This window comes from Microcebus murinus, chromosome 23, assembly GCF_040939455.1.
Source record: "Microcebus murinus isolate Inina chromosome 23, M.murinus_Inina_mat1.0, whole genome shotgun sequence".
NCBI lineage: Eukaryota > Metazoa > Chordata > Mammalia > Primates > Cheirogaleidae > Microcebus > Microcebus murinus.
Window position 1 is genome coordinate 16262924 of NC_134126.1, and position 13932 is coordinate 16276855.

Genomic DNA, 13932 nt, shown 5'->3' on the forward strand with positions numbered 1-13932 from the left:
ATTTAATGTCTTTTCCATCTTAACTAATTATTTATCACTCACTGTGGCAGTATCTTTTGTAGTTTGAGGTATGACAGTGAACGGAGCATGAATTTCTATTTTCTTCTTCACAATTTCGTGGATAGAAGATTTGTTCTTGCTGTAGATCTAAGCAGCCTTAGCATATGATTTTTTTCCCCTTAAGTTGAGAGCTTATACCTTTCACTTAAAGGAAAAAATTTATGGCTTCTATTTGGCATATCCAAATTGCCAGTATCACTATTCTTGTGCTTTGGGGCCATAATTAAGTAAAATAAGGGTGACTTGAACACAAGCATTGTTATACCATCACAGTAGATCTGATTACTGTGAGAGCAACTAAGTGACTAAGAAACAGGTAGTGTATTCAGCGTGAATATGCAGGACAAACAGATGATTTCATGTCCTGGGCAGGATGAAGCGGGATGGTGTGAGATTTCATCATGCTACCCATGATGATGCACAATTTAAAACGCATGAATTATGTATTTCTCAAATTTTCAATTTAATATTTTAGATAGCAGTTGACCATGGGCAACTGAAGCCACCAGGCAAGGCAAAACTATGGATGGGAGTGGGGACTACTGTATAATTACACCATAATTATCAATATCAGGAATGTTAATATGGATTCAGTATTATTTTCAAATCTACAGTCTATATTCAGTTTATCATTTATTTTAAAAACATTCTTCATAGTTATTTCTTAAAATTCTGATTCATGATCTAATCCAGGATAATGCTTTGTATTTAGTTGTTATGTCTGTTTAGTCTTCTTTAATCACACGGTTTCACAGCCTTTCTTTTTCTTTCTTGCCCATGATTTTTCCCCCCATTTTTTTTTTTTTTTTTTTTAAGAGACAGCGTTTCACTGTTTCCCAGGCTGGACTTGTTCAAACTCCTGGGCTCAAGCAGTCCTCCCACCTCAACCTCATGAGTAGCTGGGACTATAGGCATGCACCACAGAGCCTGGCAATGTTTTTAAAAAATATAAGCCAATTGTTTTGTAGAGTGTCCCTCGTTTTGGGCTTGTCTATAACTAGGTTCAGATTATACATTTTAAGGAGGAATACCATAGGATTTTGTCTTTCTCAATGCATTATACCAGGTGGTACATGATATCTTGTTCCAGAATCAGTGATGTTAACTTTGATAACCTGGTTAAGACAGTGTCTGCCAGATTTCTCCACTGCAAAATTCCTATTTTTTCCTTTGTAATTAATGAGTAATTTGTGGGGAGACACTTCGAGACTACATAAATATCCTTTTCCTAATCAGATCTCACCCACTAGTTTTAACATTTTTAATGATTTACTAAATCTATAATTTCTTCTACATTGTATTATTTAGCATTCCACTGTAAGGATGGGCTTTCCCTTTTATTTATTCATTGTCAAGAACTGTGAAAGGTCTGAGATTTTACCCTACTTGCAAGCTAATAAGTTAGACTGTTACTGTTCTTTTGATGCTGGCAGAAGGCACAAGAATCCTGGGTCAGAGCCAAAGGACTTTATTATTCACGGCATGGCAAACTGCATGAGCTTCATTTGGTTTGCATTAATTTTTCGTATTCCTCAAGTCCCACAAGGATGACGCAGGTGGGCCTCTTTGGATTCCTGCATATGCAGTGGGTTGTGCTATAGGAAGGGAGCAGTGAGCTACAGGGATTCACCACTTTTATAGTAGGTGGAAGCAAGCCTACTCTTTGTCAAGGGTTGGAGAGATGTTATTTCATCCATGAAGGTGGCTGGCTGCACACACAATACTTAGAAATGACTCAGGTAAAGAGTGGTCAGGGCCTGGTATACTGAACAAGAATGTGTTGGGACACTCAGAGCCCATGGTGGATTGCCTCTCTCAACATTCGTGTGTTTATGTCAGTTTAGACTCATGGATTTCTATTTTATTCAGTAGGGTATAATCCATTAAAATCATTTACTTGGCTAGTTGGAGCCCTTCAAGATGGCTCTCGTGTCCTTCTGATATGTCCTTATTATTCTTTGAGTATTTTCTTACTTTCTGGCACAAGATGTTCCAAGCTGTATTAGTTTCCCAAGGCTGTTGTAACAAACTACCACAAACTAGTACTTTGTGGCTTAAAACAACAGAAATTTATTCTCTCACACTTCTGGAGGCTAGAAGTCTGAAAGAAGATATCAACAGAGCCATGCTCCCTTTGAACGTTGTAGGGAAGACTCCTTCTTTGCCTTTTCCAGCTTCTGGTGACCCTAGACATTCCTTGGCTTGTGGCAGCGTAGCTCTAATCTCTGCGTCTGTCTTCACATGGCCTTCTTCCCTGTGTCTCTATATCCAAATTTCTCATTCCTTTTTCTTGTAAAGACAGTCATGGATTCAGGGCCCACCATAATCCACTATAACTTCATTTTAACCTATATCTGCAGAGACCCTATTTCCAAGTAAGGTCTCATTTACAGGTACCTGGGACATATCTTTTTCGAGGACACAATTCAGCCTACTACATAGACATCTGATGCTTTCCCTGCCCCAATCCTGGAATTGGTTTTTTCCTGTGGTTCCTTTTGGTAGAGAACAGTATTTAGAAACCAATTTCTGGGTATTGGGATATACTGCTACTGGGGTGTCATTGTTTCTAGGCCCTTTCAGAAGACAGACCTAAATAATTCATAGCCTCAAATATATGTATATATAGATAATATACACAAAGCACTTCTATATGTACATATGTACATATATATGGGCATATATATGAATGTGTACATATATACATAGATATACACATAGATGATCATAGACACATATGTGTGTATACTTACGTAACTCTTACAATATACATCCTGCCAATATTTACATATTTATGATATGTTAAAAACCACAAGTTCATATTGATACCTCTAATTCCAACCCAACACTGCAAGATACGTTCTAGTCTTCCCTCTCTGTATATTTGTAACTCCTTTCTCCAACAGAACCCTGACTCCCAGTATCTCAGTATATTTACTTATTTGCTTAAGCCTAGAATATACAGAAAGCAGTTTCAAAATTGCTAACCTGTACCATTGTGAAAAACAAATTTACCAATTGAAATTGTGTTTATAGAAGTTTTGTTTTTAAGAAAAATTTATATAAAGTGAAATGTTCAAATCTTTAGTGTATAATTTGATGAATTTGACAAATAACAAGGTGGTTTGGTAAAACTTTGGTGAAACTGGAAAATTATTGCATCCCAGTCACCTTATTATTATTTTTGACTGTGACTTAATTGGCTTGGTGATCACTTGGGAGGTTAAGATTCTTTTTAATGCGAGTGTCCTGAATCATAAAGTAACTGTGTTCCAAGGTGGCTGCCTTGCTTGTAAATAAATGGCATTGACATGTAAAGCAGAACAACTAAACTGTGGGTCCTGTAGTAATTTTAATGTATTTTCTACTATGGACAAAAAGATAGGTTTTTATAGCCTGATAAATATCAACAGTTCTATAAGAGGCATTTTCCAAATTAAAGAATTAGATATTTTTTTTGGTAATTTCTGGATGAAACCTGATATTTTCCATTGCTCTTTGAGAAGATTCTTGTTCCAAGATGCATAGTGTGATGAATACTGTTTCTTTTGAGTCCCATACAAAGTCTTTTTTGTACTAAAAGCAGAGCGATTCAATTTGAGTTTATTTTGTAACTTGGTCATATACATTAATGGCTGCTTTTTTTTTTTTTTTGGCCTAATGACATTAATGATCTCTCTCCAGACCTCATTAAAAGATTAATATCATGTATTTTGCATATGTAATTCAAATTTATCCTAATCTGTAATAGATTACTGTTTCATGTTGAACCAAATATAAAATGAGGCATTTGGGGTTTTTTTCTAACATCTGTTAAGGTATCATTGATACTGGTCAGTTATTCATTTCACATGTTAATAGTATACTGATTTTCTGCAAGTTTGCAAGTTACAGTTTTAGGGACTAAGAATACAACAGCAGTGAATACAGCAGAACAGACCCAGCTTTTAGAGAGTTTACAGTCTGACAGAAATGAGTAATAAATAAGTAAATATTATGGTGTATTAGTAAATATTATAGCGTAGAAGGCAGGGGAGAAGGATAGTGGGGCATACAGGAGGTGGGGTTTGAGCATAGATTTGAAGTAAGTGAAGGAGTGAGCCATAAAGGGGGAAGAACATTCTCTATAGAGGCTATAAAGGAGGATCATGCCTGGTGTGCTCTAGACACTGCAAGGAGGACTGAACATTTATAGGAATGAGGGGCAGAGAAATAGAATATGAAGTAGGATTGGTCACATAGCATAAGTCTATTGTAAGGATTAGGGCTTTTACTCTGAATGAGAAGGGAACTACACTGATTGTAAAGTTGTAAAAGATATAGGTATTTCTCCATATTGTCCACTAAATACTATTTTAATGAGAGTAATATAGGCATATGGGAAAAAAATTCAAACTGTGGAAGAGTATAAAATGAAACTTTAAAAAAAAGTACCTTTCCCCACATACTCATACACATTCAGTCCTATTCCCTAGAAGTATCTTTTCACTTGTTACTGTTTCTGTAATTTTCAGAACTACATCTATAACACTCAACTCTGAATTCTTTTTTTTTAAAGTTTTCTTTGAAAATTGAACATTTTTTTGTCTAACATGTAGGTTAACTTAGTGCCTGAAGTTTAATTTCTTTCTCTCCTACCTCCATCTCTACTCATACCTAGTAAAACCTTTAGTGACCACCAGAGGGAGCAAATTTCATTATAAATAAGATGTGTTTTTATTCTCAGGAATTTCTAGTGCTGTTTCTGTGTTTCAGAGAACCTTGGTTGTCTCTTTTGCTTTTTTTTTTTTTTTTTTTTACTTCCTAGATCTTTAAAACTTTTATATTTACTCGGTATCTTATAATAGTAACTTCATTTCTCTTCACCTCACTGGTCTCTTAGCATTTAGACTAGCATCCATTGTATTATATTTGTGTGTTGTCCATGAAGATAAATAGCGTAGATGAGATAACTGACACTCTCTTTTGTTCCAATAGCCAAATAAGTGGGTATCTAGCTGTCCAGTAGTCATCTAGCCTTTTGCAAAACTATTTACCTGTTGTTTTTATAGCAGCATCTACTTCTCTTTGACCTATAAAAATTCATTGAAAGTCAGAATAGGTAAATTCGTAAATGTAGTATATACTTACCTATAAAGACAGTCATACTTTTGGAATTTATATTTTAAAAAGCAATTAGATATGTTTATTTTTGCCAGAATTTACCTTCTTTGATTTTTTTAATTTATATTTAATTTTTGTTGACAATCAGGTATTAAATTTGGTTTCTTTTCCCTAGCTTATGCTAGAAAATAATTCTTTAAGTTATATTTTTATCATGTATTAAAACTCTCATCTCAGAAAGAACCTCCTCATCCGACTATTATACTTGCTAGTACTACATGTAGCCTATAGGCCCTTCAAAGCCACGGACCATGTTGAAGTCATCTTTGTATCCCCACGATACCACCTACAAGGTTTAGCACAGGACCATGCCATAGAAGGTACCTAATAAGTAGTTTTTTGATTATTCTAATTTCTTCCTTATTCTCTTTTCCAGGGTAAATACTAATCCCTTTACCTTTCTCTCAGAATGTATTTCTAACCCTCTTCTGGCTCTTCTTTTGTTTCTTCAGGTTCCAGGGCATAACTTAAACTTAGTATAGGGGATTACTTTATTTAATTCAACTAGCCTTTAGAGAGCATGTAGATATACAGGATGCTAGTAGTAATTCTTGAAAAAACTACCTGGAAATCAAATAGAAAACTCAGCATTTATGGTTAAGGACTAACAGTGTTGCTGAAGAGATTAAAATATACACACATGGGGAAAAGGAATTTTGAATTAGAATTTGAGTATAGTAAAGGCCACTGTTAAGATGATAGGAATATCCTAAAGCATGAAGTCTGCATTGATTAAGTGTTGTTTTGCCCCAGGATTCAGCCTATGTTGATTATTTTCAAAACTGTGTATCTCCCTAGCATTCTTGCAGTTTTAGCCACAGCCTATATTGATTGTAAATTTATTTTTTAGCCCTGATCTTTTCTGCAATCCTGATCAAGGCTTAGAATTTTTAGACTAGGGTCACAAAAAGATATTTTTTAAAAAGTCAAATGCCTTCATGGGCCAGACCATTAAAATGAATGGAGTGGGTCATGATTTATACATAGAGAGTCATGGAACTCTGCTTCATAGTGAAGTGCATGCACAATTTAAAGAGGGAAATTGGACCTTAGCTCTAACCAGTTATTACTATGAGTGCCTAGTGAGAGATATGACATTTTGATTTTTATGTGAAATCCCCCAATTTTTATTTTTTTTATAAAAATAGCTGAGCTTTAACAAGTCCAAACTAGAATTCCTCAATTCTGTATCCTCTTCTCTTGCCTTTAACTTTTTTCTCCTTTATTCCTTATCTTATTTCATGGTACTGCCATATGCCTAGTTTATTTAATTGAGAAACCTAAGAGTAATCCCTGAATCTTTTCTTACCACTTTTTCTTAGTGGCTCATTTAATTATTTACTAAATCTCAGTAATTTTACCTTCAAAGTAATCTACATTCATCACTTTCTTTCCACCCCTACTGCCTCTGTGTTATATCATCATCTCTTGCCTGGGCTGTTGCAGTACTTCCTAAGTGGTCTCCTTGTTTTGAGGCTGATCCCTTTCAATTTTCCTCCACATTGTTTCTAAAATGACTTATGTAAGTATATATTTGATTGTGTTTTTCCTATTTAAAAGTGGTTTCCTTTTACTTATAGGCTAAATCAGCATGACATACAAAGTCCACCATATTCTGGTTTATAACCGCACTTCAGTCCCACTTTTTATCCATCCTCATCTTTTATTTCAGGTTCCAGTACTGTTTTCTTACTATGTTGTTTCACCATCCTAGCCATACATCAGAATCCCTTGAAAGGAGCTTTAAAAATACAGATGTTCAAGCTTCATGCCAGGTTTCCTTAAAATTTACTGAGGCAGGGTCCCGACATCTGCTTTTGTTTTGTTTTTATGGCCCACACATTATTTTGAATCACAGCCTAGAGTTGTTAATATCTACTGCACTATGTCTTGCTGTTTCTTCACACCTTATAATGTTAGTTCAGTTGTTTTGTCTGTCTAGAAAACCTTCTCTTTACTAGATTAATTTATGCTTATCCTTCAGGACTCAGTTCAGGGTATTTTTACCTCCAGGAATCTTAGACTCCATTTACTATACTGAAATAGGCCGAATACTTGTCCTCTATGGTCCATGCTTTCATTGCACTTTGAATTGAAATTATCTTTCCCTCCCGTAATACTGTAAACTTTTCCAGAATTAAGATTATATCTTACTCATATTTATACTCCCTGTACCAGACTGTACCTGAAATATGGAAGATTATCAGATAGAAGTTGAAATGGACTTGCTAGGCAGTCATGTTATGTTTGGTGTAGAGGGAAGATTCAAGAAAAATTTGAATCTTTTTACCCAAAAATGCATTTTGGCTAGATAACCTTAATAGCTGCATGTAGTATGTTTAGTTTTGCTTTATATAACTTTACAAATTATAATAGTGCCAATTTAATAGAAAATTGGTTTAAGAATCTATGTAAATTGAATTCTGAATTCAGTATCTGTATTCCTTTTTTGATATGGATTGTGTCCATGTTTTCTCATATATGTTATGTCTGAATTAATTGGGTTAAATATTGTAATTTTTATGCAGGAACATGAAAGTTAATGCCATATTTAACTGCAAATTGAGTTTTGGGTGAATCAAAAGGAGAGGAGAGACTTTAACTGAGGTTGAAGAATATTTGACATTTCTTTAGCATAATCTTGTTTTAATAAAAGAGTTTTATAGAGCAAAAAAATTTTGCTTTAGGAACAAGGCAGGGAAATCCAAAAGTCCTCAGTTGTATTATATTATGATTTAAGTAAATTGAGTTGTTTTTTAATTCAGTGGACTACAGAGGGCAGTGTTTCACAGTTTAAAATTACTGTGATTTTCTGTGAAAATAAATACACTTGTATTCTGCTTATTTTTTGTGTTTGTTTCCCTTATAGACACACAATAAAATAACTGTAAGGTTAGAAATTAAATATTTTAAGGTGCTCTTAATAAATAAGATATTTTAATAAAAGCTCTTTTCATAAAGAATGTCTTATCTTTACATTTCAAAATGTATATTTGGGATAATAGATGAGAACTAAAACTGGGAAAAGATCAGTTCATGTAAGTTAAGAAAAATAAGCAACATAAATTTCGTTTGGTGATCTAAATTTAATAGAAAATTTAGAGACCTATTCCCTGTGCAACTAAAATTTTCTTTTGGAAAAGAATTCTTTTATTATTTCTTTCTTTTCTTTTTTTAAAGAGATGAGCCTCCCAAGTAGTTGGGATTACAGGTGTGAGCCACTGTGTCTGCCTACTCATTTATCTTAAAAATACAGTAGTACAAAAATCAGTGAAATTTTATACCCCAAACTTAATGAATGTAACATTTCTATTCTTATCTATTTTGTATCTAAAAAGTTTATATCTTTCATGCAAATTCATTCATATGTACATATATATATAATTCAGAGTAAAAGACTCTCAATTAGTCCTTTTAACAATCCTATAGGGTGGATGTTACTATACTTTTCTTACATATGAGGAAACTAAGGCTCAGAAAGGTTAATTTAAGCAAGAGGTTAAGTAACCGAGCCCATAGCTAGAATGTACAAAAGCAAGACTTGTAAGACCTAGGCTTACCTGACTTAGGTACCTGCATTATTTTTCCCACACCACATTTTGAAAGATTTTTTAGCTTTTCAGGTATGTATTATGTTTTATGTTCTATTAATATTTCCTGAAATATCATTGATATTTGGCCCTATTTTATCAGAATCTGATGCATTTTTCTAGGACTGCTTACCCTTTTAAAAGCAAGTATAAATTCCAACTGTATTTAAGCTGGACTAGTATCTCTCTTATTTTATAACTTTTTAAAGAGAAATATACTACAGATGTATTTCAAGATGGCTTTATATTATAGCTTTGTACTCTACCTTGACAATATAGTATTATTTCTTCTTGTATTTGTCACTGGATATAAGTTAATATTAGCAGAATTATTAAGTTAGAAATTATAAAAGAATAGAAAAGTGGTCTTTCCGTTTATCCTTTATTCTGAAGCCAAAGTCTCTGTAATGTTTTCAGTAAGAATTTATAGTCTTTGGAAGTGTTTAGAAGTATTACTTTCATATTTAGATTTGTGGGGAGACAAAATCTCAACATGGAATGAATATTATTTCATAATTTTAACCCTATTATGTATAAGAATGACTATAAGTGTGTGTTATGTACATACATATATATAAACAGATATTAATGTGGACATTACCTAACCTTTTAATCCAAGTAAAACATTATAAGAAATATTTTAATCAGGTGAATCCAGAATTTCTATTTCGGTGGTGGTGGTGGTTCGTTAATTTGTATGTGTGTGTGCATGCATGTGCATATGTGTGTGTTTAATCTCTCTCATACTACCTGCTATTATGTAGCATTCAATATCAATAACTACAGCAAAGGGAGTTTGATGGTGTTACCAAGAAATTAGGGCACATTAAAACCTGAAAAATAGCAGACATGTGTCTGCATGTTATTAACATTGCATTCCAAATAATCATATCTGTATTGTTTAACAGAAATGCTTGAGCAATTTAGTATATCTCCCTTTTAAAAGTTTTTTTAATTTTTAACATTTTGGGATATTAACATTTTGTATTATAAACCTAGATGGATGACTTTTGGTTTCTCTTCCTGTACCTTCGTCCTCCCCCACCAAATTTGGTTCAGGTGCGCAGAAATTTTATATATTGAGAGACTGAATCTTTAAAATGTCTAATATTTGTATGATTGCTGATTAAATCATTTTACCAGTATTTTAGTCTTTGTGCTCTTTAGTCTGTGGAGCATTTCTCTTGTATATGTTTTATTCTTTGGAATTATTCTATATTCTAGTTTATTACTATAGTTCTCTACCAGATTTCTATACTTCCAAGTACTATAGTCTTTGTTTTCTTATCTATTTGTGTTGTAAAACTGGGGGTAACTATGTTAATTTGTCCTTTGAGATTCTATTCAGCTAAGATTTATTGAGCCTCTTCAGGCTGTATTACTTAGCATAAACTAATGCAGTACTCGGCTGAAATCTTATAATAATAATGATTAATTATATGTCATCTTCTGAAATTTTTAAAGAATTAATGTACTTTGGAATGTGATTTTCCCAGTGTTCTCAAGATACCAAATTACTCAGCTTTTAGTTCCTTCCTCTAGTATTTCTGCTGATCAGAATAAAATCATGAAATCATCCAATTCAATTACTCTATCTATCATTGGCCTATGACTTTGAAAAACTGAATGGGAAGATCTTTTGGATTTTTTTGACAGTTTTTGGTGAGATAGACATACACACACGCCACCTTTGTGTTTTTAGTGTCATGGAAATTTAAATTGGGGAAATTTCTCTTTAGACTGACAACTAACCTCATTTGACTTTATGGGTCATGGTTTCCAGGGATGTCTGATAGGGTGCTTTAGCTGGTGTCTTCTGTAAGTCATGATGCTGTTATTTTCTGAAACTCTTGAGTCATTTGTGTTATTAGTAAAGTATGCACCATTCTTTCATAGTCTAGTTTTTTGCCACCTAAACAAATAAATCAACTCTGAATAATAAAGTAATGGAAGAGTTAACATATTTGGCACCCAAATTAGCCCAGCATAGGATAGCTTAATTTAAAGGAAGGTCTGACATTGTAGTGGGACTGGCCAAGATAAATGGAACAAAAGTATTTTGGAACCCTGCCAGGTCAGGCCTTCCCCTACACATGTTTATGTTCCTAAAATTTCAGAACATCAGAAACAATATCATTAAGTAGCCAGGTACAGTAGCATGTGCCTGTAATCCCAGCACTTTGGGAGGTCGAGGCAGGCAGTTCACTTGAGGCTAGGAGTTTACACCAGCCTGGGCAACATAGTGAGACCCTGTCTGTACAAAAAATTTTTTAAAAAAATTAGGCAGGCACAGTGGTATGCACCTAGCTACTTGGGAGACTGAGGTAGGAGGGTGGCTTGAACCCAGGAGTTCAAGGCTGCAGTGAGCTATGATAGCACCACTGCACTCCAACCTGGGTGACAGAGCAAGACCCTGTTTCAAAAAAAAAAAAAGAATATTACTAAATGCATAACTTTAGTAATTAGAGATATAAACATTTTTCTATGTTTGCAAACATTTGTGCATGCATGTGTGAAAGATTTTTGAAGAAACACATTGATATAAACCTCTGCTAAGGCAGAAGACCACATATGTTGAATGATTTGCTATATCACTCATACTTATTTTTTGTTTGATCATTTTTATGCATTAAATGAAATCTGCAGTTTTTAAATTTATTACCTTATACCTATTGGAAAGAATGAAGTGCCAATTATCTCCTTCCTTTCAAGTTGACAGATAAACTTTCAATTTGTATTATTTAGGAACAAGAAAATATTAATTGCAAAATGAATAGGAAAACAAATTCTTAAGCTGCAGATTTCTTTTAAGTTATATTCACAAATTGATGTAAAAAGTACTGAAATTTTGAAAAACAGAATAGACTTCTATTCAAGTAATAGTTTTAAGAAATAGATTTATTTTAACAAAAAAAAATCGAGCAGTTAAATATTTTACCCATCTTCACACAGTGGAATTTGGTTTTAAATACCATTTTTTAATCATGTGCTTTAAAAATCAATTTAAACTAGTCATGGTGGCACATGCCTGTAGTCTCAGCTACCCAGAGGCTGAGGCAGAAGGAGCGCTTGAGCTCAGTAGTTCGAGGCTGCAGTGAACTATGATTGTACCACTTCACGCCAGCCTGGGCAACAGAGTTAGACTCTGTTTTTGAAAAAAAGAAATCAATTTAACTTCATGTATTCTTTAAAAAAATGCTTTATCATGAACACTAGCAAAGTGACCTTTCTTAATGCCTCAATGTGATGGGATGTGATGTAGCACTTATTTGTATGAAAATAGTGAAAACTGTGTTGTTGTCTTTTCCAGGCCTTTAAAAAAATTTTCTGTATTTTAGAGTTTCTTGTCAGCTATGTGAATATAGAATCATAGGAGGCTTGAGATAATCTAGGTACTGTTTGAAATGTTGTCATATATACCCTAGTTTAAGTCTGTGCTATTTTACAGATAGCTCTCATTTCATGCAGAGTCCTATATTTAAATAAGTTAGATCATTGCTATTCTAAGTAGTGCTTTTGCAGTCAAACATCTGAAAGGTGATTGACTTTTTTCCCATAGCTCCATAATTTATAAGAAAACATAAAATGAAAAGACTAGACCAAGATGATTTTGGTACATGGTTGTAATCTTAATATCAGTGTAGAAAGTAAAAAGTCTGTTCAGATAGACTGGTTAACTCACTGATCAACTGGAATTTCATATAATAACTTCTTTTCATTGTTTAGTTCATGGGTTTTTTAAAAAATACCTGATTTGTACGTGTTGGGTGTCTTTGATTTTATGTCTTTAGAGAAATTTATGATTAGGTTCTTTATTTATGACACTGTAGTCTCAGCTTAGGCAATTGATTGAAATACAATATAGGGAAATTTAGTATGCAGTTTTGAAAGCTTAAATTGGAAAAATGAACCAACAGTGCTAGTGCTAATGTGAAATTGTTTTGGAGCAAGGTAGGAAGAGAATGATAGGTTAATTTTTTTATATTTCTGTTGGTCTTTTTTTTTGGTTAAAATTTTATTTACAATATTTGACATGATTTGCTTTTAGAGATTTGTAGTGTATTGTCCTGTTTTAAAGTTGTGAAGGAAGATTATAATTCATTGAAATTATATATGTATAAAACAGTTGGTAAACTGTAGAGTACAATGCAAATATAAATTATTTTTATTATTATATCAAATATAATACTTAACCGAGGTAAGAGTTTTATTAATATGCTACCAAAAAATAAATGGGATGCAGCGTTAGTATTACTGGGGATATTAGTGAGTGATAACTCACTAATGGCACATGGTTGGCTATGTTGAATAAATGACCAGCTCAAAATTATAGAAGAATTATTCAGAGGGAAAAATTAATACATTTCCCTTGTGTGGCTGTGCTATAGTAAACCTTGATTCTTATAGGACTGATTTAGTTAAGTCTAATTCATATTCCTTTAATTTAGAGTAGGAAAATAGTTTTTCTCCATATATTATCAAATCTCTCAGCTGCATGAATTGGATTTTATTAACCAAGTTGAAAATAAACACATTCATTTTTGGAGAATTTTATAAAGACTTCTATTTAAAACACACTGAGAATGCTGTATTGTTTTCAGGCTTACTATAGAGTATCTCTCTTCTGGAGGCAATACAGTTTTATTTACTTTACAATGCACATGAAGTAAGACTTCCTAGTATTTGAAACAATTTCTAATTCCAAAGATATTAATAACTTTACAGCTTTGCAGTCAAAGCTACCATATATTTTTGTACTTTCAGTTTTTAGAATGTGGCAAAGGTAAAAAAGGGGGAAGAGTTGGGTGATGAATTGACCCTCAAGTACAATGCAGAAGTCAGATCTAAAAACAGTCAGAGTATTTCTTGAAAGGAAAAAAAGAACATAAAAGGACAAAGAAGGTGTTATCACAAATTTGGGTCTGAATTTCTCAGTGTCTATCCTTGTATGGAAAAAGGTTCTGTATTGTTAAAGATAATTATCTTATGGTCAAAACCCTATAATGATGAAAGAAATTTGAATTGAACACTGACAGTGCAGCTTGGTTGGCTTGTAGACAGAGGTGATGGCAAGCAGGTGTCATTGTTCTGTTTGATACTGAAGCATTCTGGCCAGAGG

The 13932-nt window shown here is 33.3% G+C and overlaps 1 protein-coding gene across 2 annotated transcripts in view; it reads left to right on the plus strand.

Moving 5' to 3' along the window:
- The window catches only part of ACBD6 (acyl-CoA binding domain containing 6), a 148849-nt gene that overhangs the window by 13299 nt on the left and 121618 nt on the right, over positions 1–13932 (plus strand). The gene's annotated exons all lie outside the window — the stretch shown is intronic.